Source organism: Muntiacus reevesi, chromosome X (genome assembly GCF_963930625.1).
Source record: "Muntiacus reevesi chromosome X, mMunRee1.1, whole genome shotgun sequence".
NCBI classification, from domain to species: Eukaryota; Metazoa; Chordata; class Mammalia; order Artiodactyla; family Cervidae; genus Muntiacus; species Muntiacus reevesi.
Window position 1 is genome coordinate 38,940,576 of NC_089271.1, and position 17,476 is coordinate 38,958,051.

Sequence of the window (17,476 nt, forward strand, 5' to 3'; positions counted from 1 at the left end):
TTAACAGTATTAAGCCTTCTACTCCATGAACATGGGATGCCTTTCCATTTATTTAGATCTTTAGTTTCTTCCAGCAATGATTTATAATTATCAGTATACAAGTCTTATGCTACCTTAATTAAATGTATTTCTAAGTATTTTATTCTTTTTGATGCTATTGTAAATGGAATAATTTTCTTAATTTCATTTTTGTGTGTTGATCTTGTATCCTACAACTTTCCTGAATTCATACCTGTTAAAGGACTTGAAGATTATAGAAAAGCCCAATTCAACCTGGCTTGAACCATAAGAGAGGCTTATTGGCTCACATAATTAAGAAGTCTATGGGCTTCAGGCATGGTTATATCAAGACTCTGGCTCCATTTCTCTCTACTTCTCTCAGTTTTATCCTTCTCTAGGAATTAGATCTGTGCTCAAGTTGACCTCCCTCATGGTTTCTAACAGAAACTGGGTTTGCATACTTCCTCAGTCACATCCAGGGAAAGGACTTTTTGAAAACCATTTCCTTCCCTCAGAAGTCCTAAATGTCTCTTTGATATGATCATCCCTGACCTTATGACAGAGATAGACTTTCTGTGATTGGCTTAGGCTATGGAGGTAGGAATAGGTTCAAACCCACCCAAGCTGCATGTTTGCTACATAAAGTGTATGTGTGTGAGTGGGCAGGGTGGGTACTAAACAAAGAGAGGTGGTTCTTAGAGAAAAACCTCAGGGCTGTTAGGAAGGGGAAGAAAGAGTGTCTGCCAAACCTATGAAATTTGTATAGTGCCAGGCAGCATTGGAGGAATATTTGCTGAATGAATGAGAAATTCCTCTAGTCCTTTCACTGATACACAGCCTCCATCTAGTGATGGCCAACCTTTCAACGTCTGGAAATCCCCTACTGAGATCCCAGGCTCTTCTATGGGGAAGAAAGAGTTCTTTCTATGGCCTCCATAACTTCTCTGCTTTCCAAGCAACAAGACTCTGGTAGAATAGACCTGGAAAACTGAGAACACTGGGAATCCACATATTCAAAATGAGCAGGTCGGACCTTGTGGGTTCATGGTGTGACTCTGAAGTCCTTGTCTACAAATTGTTCCTCAAACCTGATGCCTGACATTCTGCCATTAGGAATTCACTCCACTGGTTTAAGTTTAAAAGGCTTTTTTATCTTCACACCACCCCCCACCACTCCCCAAACTGGGACTTTTGTTTGCAATGAAGCATCTTAACTGATAGAGTAGGGAGCCTACATTTGTATGATCCAAACCAAAGCAACACTGATGTACTCTGAAGAGTATATTCCCCAGTAGAGCATAACCTATACCAGAGAAATAGTCAGGGATAAGGGTCCCAGGAACCTCAGGTCCTGAATTATGAGAACTCACTTCTCTTCCTAGACATTCAGCTTGAGTTTAGTTTCATCAGCTGCAGACTCAGCCTCTTCTTTAATTAATATTAAGCTCCATTGTAGCAGGACTACGAGAGCTCTGGTCCCACATGCATTTCTAAATCTTTGCCACTCTTGCATCAGAGGTAGAGTCTATGACCCTTATCCTTGAACCTGAGTGACCCTGTTACTGCTTCAACCAAGAGAGTGTAGAGGAAATGATGCTCTATGACTTCTGAGGCTAGATCATAAAAATGTAGTGTACTCTTGCCTTACTCTCTTGGGACACTTGCTCTGGGAACCTAGCTATCATGTTGTGAGGAAGCACAAGCAGCTCATGGAGAGGAACCATGATTCCCAGCCCATAGTTACAGCTCAACTTTGAGCCAGCACCCATTACCAACTTGCCAGTCATGTGAGAGAGTCATATTGAAAGTCAATCCTTGTGTGGTAGGGAGCATCTAAGATGGCACCCAATGATGGTATTCTTACCCTTGTGGCATCTCCTCCTTCTCCCTACTGTATACTAGACTAAGCACCTACCTACTATCCAGCAGAAATGATAGGATGGTTAGGTTATAAAAAGACTGTGGCTTCTGTCTTAGACACCCTCTCATGTACACTCTCTCATTTGCATTTCTTGCCCAGGGGGAAGCCAGATGCCATGTTGTGAGGCAGTCCTGTAGAAAGGCCCATGTGCCGAGAGACTAAGACCTGACATCAGCCACGTGAGTGAGCTTGGAAGCAGATTCCTCACCAGCTAGGCATTCAGAAGAGAACCCAAGTGCAGCCAGCAGCTTTATTATCGTCTCATGAGGCACCTGAAGCCAGAAGCACCTGGCTAGATTTCACCCAGATTTTTGATCTTCAGAAAATGTGTGAGATTATACACATCTTTTTAAGCTACTAGATGTTGGGATAAATTGCTGGGCAGCAAGAGATAACTAACACCATCTTCTACTCCCTAATCAAGTCAGCTCAGCTGATGCTACACGGACAAGAGTGAAGGTGTCCTCTCCAAGTCCTGCCCAAATGATAGAACTGTGAGTAAAATAAGTGACTGCTAGGTTTTTAACCCACTAGGTTTTGGAGTCATTCATTACGATCCTATGGTTAACTTTTTCTCATTGGGAATTATATGACAGATGTTGGGGGAAAAAAGCAACAATCAAACCAGGCCTAAACATTCATCTACTATAGCCTAGTGTATTCATTTGCTAAGGCTGCCATAATAAGGGCCACAGACTGGGTGGCTTAAACAATAGAAATTTATTTCTTCACTGTCCTAAAAGCTAGAAGTCCAAGATCAAGGTGTTGGCAGGGTTAGTTTCTTCTGAGGCTTCTCTCCTTGGCTGACAGATGACTGCCTTCTCCTTGGGCTCTTGCAAGGTGTTCACTCTGTACCTGTGTGTCCAAATTTCCTCTTCTTATAAGGACCCCTGTCATAGTGGATGAGGGCCCACTCTGATGGCTTAATTTTCACTTAATCACCTCTATAAAGGTCCTATCCCCAAATAGAGTCACATTCTGAGATTGTAGGGGTTGGGGCTTCAACATAGGAATTTTTGGAGGGCACAATTCAGCCCATAAGGCCAGTCAACCCAATTCTTTTAGAAGGTCCACAAAGAACTCATTTTTCCAGAAATAAAAGTCTTTCTCTCTTCTTGTTTAAGCATTCCACAATGGGACAATTGTTATAGTCTTCCCAAGGTTTTTTTTTTTTTTTAATCCGTTTTAAAATTACTTTTGCCTTGAGGAAAGCAATACCTACTAATACTGCTCCTAGTAATCCCCTTTGCATCCCTCCCTACAAGTTTATGGGCTTTACCGCGGCAGGTCCAGAGCCTTCAGGGGACAGAGGCCCATGGCAGTTATTCCACCTGCCAGGACCAAAAAAGTACCATAACCTCCAGGAAAGAGTGTTTAGCTGGAGGGGCATTTGAATCATCCGGGGACCAGGCTGGGGTTTGTGGGTGGAGGGGAAGATCTTTGCAACATTTCTGGAAGCAGTATAAATTGAAGTCATGTGAGAAAAATAAATACCTGGTCTAGTGCCTGTCCTCTGGTTATGCCAATGTGTAGAAAGGAGGACAGAAAGGTGGGCTCGAGGGGAACAGGACACACCAGAAGCGCCTCAGAGAAGCCTTCTGCTCAAGAAAAGTCTCTGTTGATTAGCAGCCTCACGGTTTTTACCACCCTGACCCGTGCCCTGAGCAGGAGAGCTTTGCTGTAGTAGAATGATGGCCCATAGCAGGTAAACTTGCCTCTTTCCCACTCTTCATTTTGTAGGGAAAGAGAAAACAACCTGGGGAGAAGTGTCTGGCCTAATAACTGGAATTAATGCTAAGCTGAGGGTCAGAGCTTTCTGCTTTGCCCCAAGTCAGCAGCCTTCCTGTGGTCATTAATCCTGTGTAAGTGCTTAAGAGGAGGCTAGGAATCACCTCCTCTGGCCTCACTAAATCTACCACCAACCTAGGACGGTGGTCCTCGTGTTTTACCCCTGGAGTCAGTGTTTGCCTGGACATTGGGCCTAGTGACCGCCAAAGGCCTATGTCTGCTTGAAGTTCTGTGACTTCTGTGGGCCTGCGTCTGCCACAGGCCTGTATCCACCAGGGGGCCTGGGTCTGCCTGCCTTTTTGCTATAGGCTCTGTGGACTGCCAGGACCAAAAAAGCACCATATGAAGGAGAAAAGAGGGGCCCTTAGTGGCTTCTTTCCATCCGAGCTGTCCATGTCAGGGGGTGAGGGGCATGAGTTCGAGGTGTAGAAGGGGCAGCCTTCTTCCACAGGATTCTGGGCCTGCTTTCCTGGTGAGGTTTGCTCGTCTGCTCTCGGTGGACACGTCCTGCCAAGGAAAACAAAACAACGGCCCAGCAGAGAAGCCACTGGGTACAGAGCACAAGCCTCTAAATAGCTCTTCAGCTCCGGTCTAAACCTCAGAAATGTGACTCTGGGTAGGACAAAGTCTGCTGAGGAGCAGAATTGGGACAAATAGACAGCAATGCAGGGCTGCTGTAATTCCTCATAATCACAGGTTTAGAAGAGACGTGGTCTTCACGGGAGACTCTCAAAGTGACCCATGGTGGCCAGACTTCATTTTACAGAAGGGTCCCCCGAGTCACCTTCTCACAGGGGGTGGGGGCCCGCCCGGAGAAGGCCCCTGACCCAGGAGGGTTGGTTTGCTGGCGGATGGGCCTCCTGGCTTTGGCCCAACATCCTTGGCTGAGGCTGGAAGATGCTGATTAACATGAAAAGGGGACACTTCAGTGGCTGGCTCTCTGGGCGGCTGAGGGGGACGGTGATCATTCTGTCACTGTCTTTCTTGGCCAATTAGATGATTCAGCATATTCCCAGTCTCTCTCTTGGCTGAGGTGATTTATAGTAAACTCTGTGGGCCTGACTAGGGTGAGTGATGGGGAATAGGGGCCCACCTTCCATGTGTGTGTGTGTGTTTGTGCGCGCACGCACTTTACACATCATGTACACAGCACCAGATGGGGGTTGTGTGCGAGAGCTGAAAACATTTGCAGGCCTCTCACAGCCATTCTGCTGGCTGACAATTTCTACTGGAGGAATTCTTCTCTCTGGAGAAAATGTTGACTTACGAGTATCTCTTCAAGGAAGGAAGGAGGAGGAAGGCAGGGTTTTAGGACGTCATCCACTCACCTGTTGTGAGTTAAGAGCTTTGGGGAAACAGATGAGAAAGTGCTTGATCTGAGGGAGGTGGGAAAGGCTGAGCCACTTGGCTCCCCCTGGTGTCCTAGGTCACTTCTCTGCCAGCAGCAGCAGCCGGTGGGCCTGAGGCCAGGGTGGAGGCTATGGGCAGACATGATGGGAATGTGTGTGTACATCTGAGATGTGCCTAAGATGCACTTCTGCAGCATCATTCAAGTGTTTCTTGTAGATGTTTTGATGGGTTGCTCTGGGTAATTGCTCTAATGTGTGGCTTTGTCCATCCTGGGGTGGGGATATCTTGTATCTACTGAACCAAGATGATAAGGGAAATGGTGCTGTATCTTAAGGGGTGAGGGAGCCCTAGCTCAATCTTCCTGGAGGAGTCAAAGATGGACCATGATGGCTTTTTGGTAGCTGTTTCCATCCATGTGTCTTGCCCCCAAAGAGCCTCGAACTTGTGTAATAAACTCTTCATATCATTTATAGAATACTGACCATTGCTGGCCACTCCCTAAGTAACTCATTGGAAATTGGAGGGTCTTGGCCTGCCTGCTCTCCCTGACTATCCTCATCATTCTCACCATCTATCCTATCAGCATCATTTCTCCTCATGTATAATAAGCACATAGGACAGGCCAACAATTATTCCAAATGCTTTACAGATCTCATTTATTCCCCAAGATGATCCTTTGGCAATACTATTAGCATCCAGCAATGGTTAACTGCAGGTGCCACCTTGCCTGGGCCACGGGCAGCCCAGAACATTATTCTGGATGTGCCTGAGAGAGTGTTTCTGGCTGAGGTGAACATTTGAATCTGGAGCTTGAGTAAAGCAGATTTCCCTCCCCAATGTGGGAAGGTCTCGCCCAAATAGTTGAAGGTCAGACTAGAACAAGAAGACTGAGTAAGAGGTAACTTCACTTGCCTGACTGATGAGCTGGGCTAGTGGTCTTCTTCTGCTCTCAAAGTGGAACTTAAAACATTGGTTCTCAGGCCTTTGAACTCAGACTGGAACTACCGCTGGCTGTCTTGGGTCTCCAGTTTGCTGACTATGGATCTTGGGACTTCTAAGTCTCCATAAATCTCTATATGTGGTATGTACAGATAGATATATGGATATATATGTACCTTATTGGTCCTACTTCTTCAGAAGACTCTAATACATGTCCCCATTTAGTGCACAGGGAAACTGAGGCATGGAGAAGTGAATTCATTGCACAAGGTCTTACTTAGGGAGTTAGGATTTGCACCCAGGCAACATGACTCCAAGGACCTCCTGCCTAAACCTCTAGATCTCCTGACCTCTGTCTCCTTGGCTTCTGCATATTCAAATAATTCTTCAGCATGGGAGAATGAGCTGAGAAGTGTGGGTCCCTGCGCCTGGCCACTAACTTGTGCCCCTTGCCCCATCCAAAACCCTGGAGGCCCCATCATAGGATTAGTGAGAATTCCTGAGGGCTGGCTTGCCACATCCTGGGTTCTCCAACCACAATGACCCTGAGAAGCCAGGTGATGAGGTGAGAGGGGGCTTGTGTCTAGCTGGCCATTGGCATGTTGTGGGACCTTCCCTCTGTACCTCCGTTTTGTCAACTGTGAGAGAGAAGTTGGAGTCTCGCTGATCTTGGTGGCTCCTGAATCCCAGGGTTGCACAGGGCTGTGGCTTTCTAGATGAATCATCAAGCTGCGTGAAATAACCACCGTAGCCATTTCTCTGCCTGAGGACTTCACAGGGGACTTCAGAGCAAGGAACGTGGAGGCCGGCAGTTCAGGGTTTGCAGCCACCCTCTGCCCTTTGCTGGGAGACTTTGGGCATATTTGCTCATCTCTCCCAGCCTGTTTCTATAAAATGGGGCTAGTGATACCAAGTCTGGGGGATGGCTGCCATGGTTACAGGAGGTGAGGCTGGCACCGTGCTGAGATAAGTGGCTCCATAGTCTATGGTGCGTCCTTCCTGTCCTGACTCGATTTACGTCAACATGGCTCATTTTCCCAGCCCGAGGCCTCTAGGCGTCACTCCCCTTCCCTTTCGGGAGTCTGAGAAAGCCTTGAGAACACAGCAGAAGCCAGCTCCTCCCTTAAAGGGTCAAGCTTGCTTCCTCTCTTGATTTGCTCCCCCTCTTCCTTGTTTCCTGGCTCTTTTCCCTGATTCATTTCTATTTCTCCATAAGCAGTTGCTAAGAAGCTCTCTACATGTGCATTTGTGCTGTTTCTTTCAAGGTCACGTTTGCGCCAGCGTTCCGCACGTGAAGCAAACAGCCTTCCTTCTTCTGAGCCCCGTGTCACGTGGCTGCTTAAAGCAGGGAGGAGGGTGGGGGCTGCCTCCACAAGGCCCTGTGTGCGTGTTGATGTGGACATGTAGATATAGAAATCCACATACATATGTTTGTGTGCATATTTGTGGAGGCATACATGTGTGTGCATCTAGGCATCCACAGCATCCATGTATGTTTGTGCACGTGTGGACATCCACACGTGTGTATGTGTGAGCACATGTGGACACGGTGTACATATGTGTATATGTGAAGTCACCCATGGAGGCATCAACACCCAAACCTGGTTCTCTAGTAGATGCATAAGTGAATCTGGTAAGTTTCTCTTCTCACCTTGCCCCCAAAGTATAAAATTACTAGTGAAAATCACGTTGTCTCTACAGGGCTTGAAGGAAGTAAGATGTGCCTGGGTAAAATGAAGTATCCATGACAGGTGGTGTGCTCTTCATCTCAAAACCAAATATTTTGAGATGTTGCCTTCTCCCAGAAGGGAAGAAAATTCTCAAGTCAATCAAACAAACTAAACAAGGTGGGGGAGGCCTACTGGAATCACAGATTAGAGGACTCAACATCACAAGAGTGCCAATTTCCTCTCAAATCAACCTCTACATTGAATGAATATAAGTCCAGTCAAAATCCCAGCAGGATTTCTTATGGGTATAGACACGCTGGTTCTAAAATGGGTATGAAAAAAAGCAAAGGAAATAGAAGAGTCAAAAAAAAACTGGAAAAGAAGGAAGTTGGAAGATCACCCTATCTGATTTTAAGACTTACTATAAAGCTACAGTAAGACAGTCTGCTATTGGGAGGGATAGGGAGAGATCAATGGAAGAGAATAGAGTTCAGACATAGACCCACCAAAATATAGCCAATCGGTTTTTGACAAAGGTACAAAGCAGTTCAATGGAGGGAGTATAATCTTTTCAATAAATGGTGCAGGAACAATTGGACATCCATAAGCTAAAAAAAAAAGTGAATTTCAACCTAAACCTTACACCTTACACAAAAATTTACTCAAAATGGATCACAGGTCTAAATGTCAAGTATAAAACTTATAAAACTTGTAGATGAAAATATAGGAGGAAATCTTAATATTCTAGGGTTAAGCAGAGTTCTTTGACATGAGACCAAGAGCATAACCTATAAAAGAAAAATTGATGAATTGGACTTCATCAAAATTGAACACTTTTGTTCTGTGAAAGACACTGATAAGAGAATGAAAAAACAACCTACAGACTAGAGAAAATATTTGCAAGTCACATATCCAACAAAAGACTTGTATACCAAATGTGTAAAGAAGTTTCAAGGCTCAACAGTAAGAAGACTTAACAGTTTAATTGTGGTGCTGGTAGTTTAGTCACTAAGTCATGGCCAAATTTTGCGACCCCATGGACTATAGCCCTCCAGGCTGCTCTGTCCATGGGATTTCCCAGGCAAGACTACTGGAGTGAGTTGCCATTTCCTTCTCCAGGGAATCTCCCCAACCCATGGGTTCAAACCCATGACTCCCGCATTGCAGGTGGAATCTTTACCATCTGAGCCACCAGGGAAGCCTCCAACAATTTAATTAAAAATGGTCAAAAGACTTGAACACTTCACCAGGGGATAACAGGTGGCAAATAAAAAGAAAACAATGTTCAACATCATTAGCCATAAAGGAAATGATGAGAAACATACTACCTACCTATCAGAATGGCTAAAATAAAAAACATTGACCATAGTGAGTGCTGATGGGGATGTGGAGTAACTGGACCTCTCATACATTGCTGGCAGGAATGTTGAATAGTTCAACCACTCTGGGAAATGGTTTGACAGTTTCTTATATAGTTAAACATACAATTTTGATATGATCCAGCAATCTCACACCTCAGTTATTTACCCAAGGGAAGTGAAAATGTATGTTCACACAAAAATCTATCCACAGATGTCCATAGCAGTTCTATTCATAATTACCCCAAACTGGTAGCAGCCCAAATAACTTTCAACAAGTGAATGGTTAAACAAATGGTGATATGCCCAGATGATGGAAAACTATTAAGCCACAAAAAGCAATGGCCTATTGATATATTCAACTTGGATAAATCTCAAAGGCATTCCATTGAGTGAAATAAGCTAGTCTTCAACCACTTAGATGTTGCGTGATTTCATTTGTATGAGGTTCTGGAAAAGATGACACTATAGTGATAGGGAATGGATCAGTGGTTGCAAGACATTAAGGGTGGAGGAGAGCCTGACTACAAAGGGAGGTAGCACAAAGGAATTGTTTGAGGTGATAGAAATATTATGTATCCTGATTATAGTGATTGTTCAGAGGCTCAGTCGTGTCCAACTCTTTGTGACCCCATGGACTGCAGCACACCAGGCCTCCCTGTCCTTCACCAACTCCAGGTGCTTGCTCAAACTCATGTCCATTGAGTCAGTGATGCCATCCAACCATCTCATCCTCTGTTGTCCCCTTCTCCTCCTGCCCTCAATCTTTCCCAGCATCAGGGTCTTTTCCAATGAGTCAGCTCTTCACATCAGGTGGCCAAAGTATTGGAGCTTCAGCGTCAGTCCTTCCAATGAATATTCAAGACGGATCCTTTAGGATGGACTGGTTTGATCTCCTTGCTGTCCAAGGGACTCTCAAGAACCTTCTCCAGCACCACAGTTCGAAAGCATCAATTCTTCAGCACTTAGCCTTCTTTAAGGTTCAATTCTCACATCTGTACATGACTACTGGAAAAACCATAGCTCTGACTATACTGGACCTTGGTCGGCAAAGTGATGTCTCTGCTTTTTAATATGCTGTCTAGGTGTGTCATAGCTTTCCTTCCAAGAAGCAAGTGTCTTTTAATTTCATGACTGCGGTCATTGTCCACAGTGATTTTGAAACCCAAGAAAATAAAGTCTGTCACTGTTTCCATTGTTTTCCCATCTCTTTGCCATGAAGTGATGGGACTAGATGCCATGATTTTAGTTTTTGGAGTGTTGAGTTTTAAGCCAGCTTTTTCACTCTCTTCTTTCACTTTCATCAAGAGGCTCTTTAGTTCCTCTTCACTTTCTGCCTCAGGGTTGTTGATATTTCTCCCAGCAATCTTGATTCCAGCTTGTGATTCATCCAGTCCAGCATTTTGCATAATGTGCTCAGCGTATAAGTTAAATAAGCAGGGTGACAATATACAGCCTTGACATACTCCTTTCCCAATTTTGAACCAGTTTGTTGTTCCATGTCTGGTTCTAACTGTCGCTTCTTGACCTGCATACAGGTTTCCCAGGAGGCAGGTAAGGTGGTCTGGTATTCCCATCACTTTAAGAATTTCCCACAGTTTGTTGTGATCCACACAGTCAAAGGCTTTAGCATAGTCAATGAAGCAGAAGTAAATGTTTTTCTGGAATTCCCTGGCTTTTTATGTGCCCCAAGCAATGTTGCCAATTTGATCTCTGATTCCTCTGCGTTTTCTAAATCCAGCTTGTACATTTGGAAGTTCTCAGTTCATGTACTGTTGAAGCCTAGCTTGGAGGGTTTTGAGCATTATCTTGCTAGCATGTGAAATGAGTGCAATTGTGCAGTAGTTTGAACATTCTTTAGCATTGCCTTTCTTTTGAATGAAAACTGACCTTTTCCAGTCCTGTGGTCATTGTTGAGTTTTCCAAATTTGCTGGTATATTGAGTGCAGCACTTTAACAGCATCATCTTTTAGGATTTGAAATAGGGTTATAAAAATCTATACTTGTTAAAATTCACAGAACTGTACACACATACACACACATGTTGAGAGACGTCCCTTAATGAATTGAACACTCTGTACCATTTATCTACTTGAAGGAGTCATAATTTCTTTTCTCTTTTTTTAACTTAGTGGTTTATTTTTATTTAATTTTGTTTTTGGCTTCACAGCATGTAGGATCTTAGATCCCCAGCCAGGATCAAAACCTGTGCCGCCTGCAGTGGAAGTGTGGACTCCTAAGCACTGTACCACCAGGAAAGTTCTTCTTTCCTCTTTTAATACGTTCACTGGTGTTGGACAGACACACTCATCACCTGTAGAAGTTAGATGGTACATATTTGGCACAGAACTTCTTAATCATTCCCAACTGGATGCTGCAATCTTTTTTCTGCCACCACCCTATGCAACCGTAACCTTCTCTTCTATCACAATGGGTCCATACCTATGGGAATCATATCTTTTTGTCTATGTGTTTGCAGCTGCACTGTGGGCCATGCTGGATCTTGTTTCCCAACCAGGTTTTGAACTCATGCCCCCTGCAGTAGAAGTGGAGTCCTAACCACTGGACCACCAGGGAAGTCCCAAGGGGACTGTATCTTTTAATCATAAGTGGGCCATGTGGTCTCTGGAAGAACCAGTGTTCTTATGAACATATCTCAATTTTAGTGTTTGAAATTGAGACTGGCCACAGGATAGCCAGGGCCCATAGTGGTCCTGGCCGACAGTGTCTCTGGCTGGCTGGCAGCCCCATGTGGATGCTGCATCTATCCCCTTTGGAACCCTCTTTCTTGTCTCCCCTTCCTGTCTCCCCCAGAAAAGGGGATAGCCCTGGTAGAAACGCAACCTCTGATAAACAGATAAGCAGATGAGGACTGGCAGAAATTAGGCTCCTCAAAGCAATCAGGCTGAAGATAAAACAGAAATTTAATGAAAATTGAGAATCCAATCCATATTACATAGCCATTAAAAATGATGTTTACCAGGAGTTTGGAATAGCATGAAAAATGCTTGTATCACTACGTTGAGCAAGAAAAGAGAAAATTACCAAATTGTGTGTACAGTTGATCACAATTATGTTTTAAAAGATGTATAAGTAAAAAGTCTGGTGGTAAACATACCGTGATGCTGGCGATGACCGACTTTCGGTGAGAAGATGCACCTCCCCCCACCACTCTGTACTTTAATCTATAGAGTTCACATTTTCTAGAATGACTGCCTACATCTAATTTAAATTAATCTTTATACTTAGAAAATAGGATGTTGGGGCTTTATATTAAAAATACCATTTGGGGCACTAGTGCTATATGGGTAAATGATCAAATGTTTATCCGGCACTTATCATGTCCTGAATTCTCTGCCCAATTAAACCACCACCGCCAAATCCCCACCCCCCTCCTTGGAAAGCCTCTCTAACACACACAATGTCATCGTCTGTGCCCTGCATTTGTGACCAAGTGCCTCATTGAATAACTAAGGCAAGCTGAAGGATCTGGCATGGATATCATCAATGAGCCATGACAGTTTCTCCAAGACAGACACCCTCTAATCAACTCATGCCTGGGTGGAACAGGTCCCCAGTTAAAACTCTGGTCTCTGCCATCAGGTTGTAGGCTCCCTACGAGTTAGCCATCCTCTGTTCGAGCCCAGCCCCCAGAGCTCATCAAACATGTCCTCTTTTGTGTCTGGTGGCCACTCTCTCACCGCCAGCTTCTCCTGATTGACAGAGCCCACCTGTCAATCACAGGCCCAGCTCAACGGCCTTTGAGGAGTTAATGCGGGGCCCCTCGGCCCTGCTGGAGTTAATGCCTGCCTTCCCTGACATGGGCATTCTTCCCCTCGGGGCTAAGACCTCTCCCAGCCTCCCCGCCATGCCCCCGGAGTGTCCTGCAGGCCTCTCACAATGCCTGGCCGCCTTCATTAGCCCTGTGGGCCTTCTGGGCCCCTGCTCTGTGCAAGGCACCATTCACACTGATCCCCGCCCTCCAAATTCAATGTTAGGCCACCTGACCCCTGTCAGCAACAATTTCTGTGACACGATTCAGTGTGGGAAAGGCCAGTGACACTTTCTAGACAGATCAGGCCCCACACGGCCTCCTTTTACCCTGCCCATCTCCAGTGGCCATGCCCTCATGTGGCGGCCTGGAAGGCTATGGGGGGTGGGGTGGGGGAGGCACACCCTCCGGAGGTCTGCTCTTGAGTTTGGAGTCCCTGGATAGGAGTCCAGAAAGGCCTTTCTCATCCCCTGTTACCCACAAAAGTGGTGCCAGCCAAAAGAGGGGAAGCATGCATGGGGCTGAATCTGTGGTAGGGGAGGGAAATTCAGCTGAGCCTTCAAAGGAAGAGGGAATGGGGCTCAGAGCCTATGCTGGGCACCAAGAAGGTGGGTAGGGGAGAGCAGAGTCCAGAGTGTCAGAGAGAAAGGGAAGGACGGGGAGGTGTAGAGGTGGGGAGGAGACCAACTTTGCGGATAGGCCATGTTCTGAGCCCCGGGGCCAAGACTGGCAAGAGAAAGTTGCCAACCTCCAGAAATTCCCAGTCTAACTAGGAAGACAGTTGAAGTCTACTGTGGTGAGAACACTAAAGCGGGCAGATAAAGCCCAGCAGGAAATCCAGAAAAGGGACTCATCCTGAACCAAGTCTTGGGTGATGAGTAGCAACTGGTCAAGCAAAAGAATAGGGAAGGGCATTCCAGGTGGAGGGAACAGAAATGTAAAGCCACCCTACTCCAGACTTCTTTCATTTTCTCCCAGAAGCACCTTCAAGGAATTCACCTGGGAGCTTGGTACCAGCTCCACTTTCATTGTCTACTTAAGGTCATGGCTGATGATCCCATGTGCTCTGTGGGATTTTGAGCCTGGGAGTCTCAGATATTTTACAAAGACATCCCCTACCCCGTTGGATGTTGCCACTGTTGCCGAGTGACAAACCGCTCCAAAGCCTGGTTACTTAAGCAGTCTACACTACTCATGGATCATGGGTCAGGAATTTGGACAGGGACAGCTTGTTTCTGCTTTACGATGACTGGGACCTCAGTTGGGAGATGAGAAGGCTAGGATGACACAAATGGCAGGGCTCTGGAATCATCTTGAAGCTCCTTCAGTCACAAGGCTAGCACCTAGGTTGAGATTCCTTGAAGGCTGGACTCAGAGGGACTGCCAATCCCCATGTGATGTCTAAGCTGCCTCTCACGTGGCTTGGAGATCTCACAGTATGGTAGCTGGGGCCTGGGAGGAAGTGTCCCTGGAGATGACATGCAGAGAGAGAGGGTCTCCAGGGGGAGATTTCGTGGCTTCAGCTGGCCTTGCCTGGGAGATCATTCACTTCTATGGCGTTCTCCTGGTTCCGAGTGAGTCACTGGGCCATGTCATATTCATGGGGAAAGGACATCGATGCCACCTCTCAATGGGAAAGTGGTCAGAGAACTTGCAGACCTGTTTGAAACCTCCCTGAATGATGCCTCTGCGCTAGTCCTGCCCTCTGTCAGACACTGGGGGATTTTTGTGATGGCCACATTAAAAAAGGAAACCCAAGAGTCCCTAAAAGAAATCCAAGAGGGCCATTGAGGGGTTTATTAGGGGGAAAGCCTGGATCGAAGAGTCACACATTATTTGAATGACAGCTTGGACCACGACAGCCACCAGCAGCAAGTTCATTCCAGAGGGACCTTAATGCACATGTCAGCTCAAATAGACGTCTGTTCTGTTGGTTGACAGAAATAGCAAATGCAGGGCATCGTGCACGTAGGGAAGGGAGGAAATGTTTAGAAAAAGGGAAGGATGAGAGAGGCATTTTACTAATTAGCAAGATGGGAGAGGTGCTCCCGCCAGCCCCCTTTCAAAGCCCGTTTCGTAGAAGAGCCAGAGGAGGGGTTAGAAAGCATTCAGGCTCTCAGCCTTGGGTAGCCACATGGCTTTAGACAGATCACTTTGGCTTTCTGGCCTCTGTTCCCTCATCTGGAAGGTGAGAGGACCAGATGAAGGTCTGTGAGGTTAGTCTGAAGTTACTCTTGATTTTAACCAAAAGGAGCAGCATCCAGTAGGTCAAGGGGAATGTGACTGGGTCAGGGGCCATCCTTCAGTGCAGGGGTCTCCGCCGAGCCCACCAGCAGTGTCCTTGGTGGGAAATCAGCCAAGCAGAAGCTGGGGGTCTGTGCCCTCAAAATGCTGTGTGTCTGAGTTTCCAGCCAGAGTAGATAGAGGCCCCAGAAATCCAGCACGATGGTTTCAGGGTGTGTTTTCCTTTGTGAAGAATCCCATGCCAAGGCACTGTTAAAATTGATATTAAAAAGAAGAAAAAAGAATTCCTCCATAGCTTCCATGTGGTTTAGAGAGCAAAAACTTGGCAATTATTCTAAGCTGGCCAAAGAGCCATGTGACAGATGATTTTTTAAAATCCTGAATGGAGTTCCCTGACACACCCTGGGTGGAATCCCAGCCAGAGGAACCAGGCATTTCCTCCCCGCCTGGATCAGCTCCCTCCTGAGGCTCCCACACAGGATCCTGCAAAGCCAACGGGGGACCACAAGACCAATACACCACTGGCGCCTTCTGGAGGCCTGAGGAGGAGGTGGAGCCACATGCAAAAAGCTGGCCACATTCCCCTAGACTCTGGCTTTGAGTTCCAGGTCAGGACCTGGGGAAAGATTCTTCTTGGATGATGAAAAAGGTCATCACAGAAAATAGATAGGAGGAAGGAAGATTTGCTTCCAGCAGCATGGGGACCAGAAGCCTGTACACCTGGCATTTCCTACAGTCCCTCTGCTGATGCCCAGGTTGCCTGGAAGATGATGGTTTCCAAAGATGGCTGTAACAGGAACTCTCATTTATCCTATACAATGTAAGGTTGGTGGAGGGGGGGAGTCTATGTCCCCTCCCCCTTGAATCTGGTGGCCTGTGACTATAGCTGAAGTGACATTGTCTGACTTCTGGAGGCTAGGTCATTGAAGGCCACTGAGTTTCCTCTTCATTCTCTCTTGAGAGTCTGGTTCTTAGAACTCAGTGACTATGCTATGGGGATGCCCAAGACACATGGATGGGCCCACATGTAGGTGTTGCAGCTGATGGCCCCTGCTGAGGTCCCAGCCAAAAGCTCCCAGATGTGTGAATGAGGGAGACTCCAGAGGATTCCAGGTCCCAGTCTTTGAGACATGCTCAGCCTTGGAGTCTTCCCAATCGAAGACCCAGACATTATGGAGCAGAGACAAGTTGTCCCTGTTATACCTTTTATAAATTCCTGACCCACAGAATTTGTGAGCAAAATAATACATTGTTTTAAGCCGGTAAGTTTAGGGCTGTTTGTTACACTGCAGCAGTAACTGATATCCCTCTGAACTGGCTATAAAACAGTATTTCTTAAACTGTAGTCCTTGGACTGCCTACAATAGAATGGGGGATAGGTGGCAGGGAGATGGCTGAAAATACTAGTCTTGGCTCCCTAGACCCAGGGAATTGTAATTTCTGGGGAATGGGATCAGAAAATGGATGTTTAAAACAAACACCTCCATGTGATTATTCTTAGGCATATTGATGAAGACAACACCATTAATGCCAGGTCAGGGAAACAATCATGACAATGATTGTCTTGGTTGTTGTTTTGACTGAAAGTTACAAACCAGATCTCACTAACTTCAGTTCCAAATGAGACTTTCCGAATGAACAAAGACACAACTTTTACTCCCTACTTCTCTGTGTGTTCCCTTGATGTTTCCCTCTCTTGCAGATTAACCATCTCTTCTCGATGCCTCCTTGTAGCCATGTGTGGTCACATGACCAAACTGAAATGTAAGGAGAAAGGTCATGTGGCAAATTCCTGGGAGCTGTCCTTCAAAGACAGCTGATATGCGTCCTTTGTCCCTTTTTATACCTGTCTTCCATTCTGCTGGCTGGAATGTAGACATGGCAGCTGGAACCAGAGCAGTCATCTTGGACCAAGAGGTGACCTTAGAAATTGAGACCATGCACACTTAAGTGACAAGATAGTAGGAACCTGGGTCTCTAAGCCACCATACCAGGCCTGAGCTTCATTTTTCTGGATGTTTGCACATGAAAGAAACTATCTTGTTTAGGCCACTGTGACTTGTTATTTACAACTGAAAGTCACCTTTACTGTTGTTGTTGCTCAGTTGCTAAGTCATGTCCAACTCTTTTCGATCACATGGACTGCAGCTGGGCTCCTCGGCCCTCCACTATCTCCTGTGTGTATGTTCCCTTGTGTTTAGTTGCTCAGTCGTGTCCGACTCTTTGTGACCCCATGGACTATAGCCCGCCAGGTTCCTCTGTCCATGGGATTTCCCAGACAAGAATACTGGAGTGGGTTGCCATTTCCTTCTCCAGGGGATCTTCCCAACCCAGGGATCGAACCTGCATCTCCTGCATTGGCAGGCAGATTCTTTACCGCTGAGCCACCTGAAATCCTCATTAACGCTTAACTTTTGTCTAATGAGTCTAATAT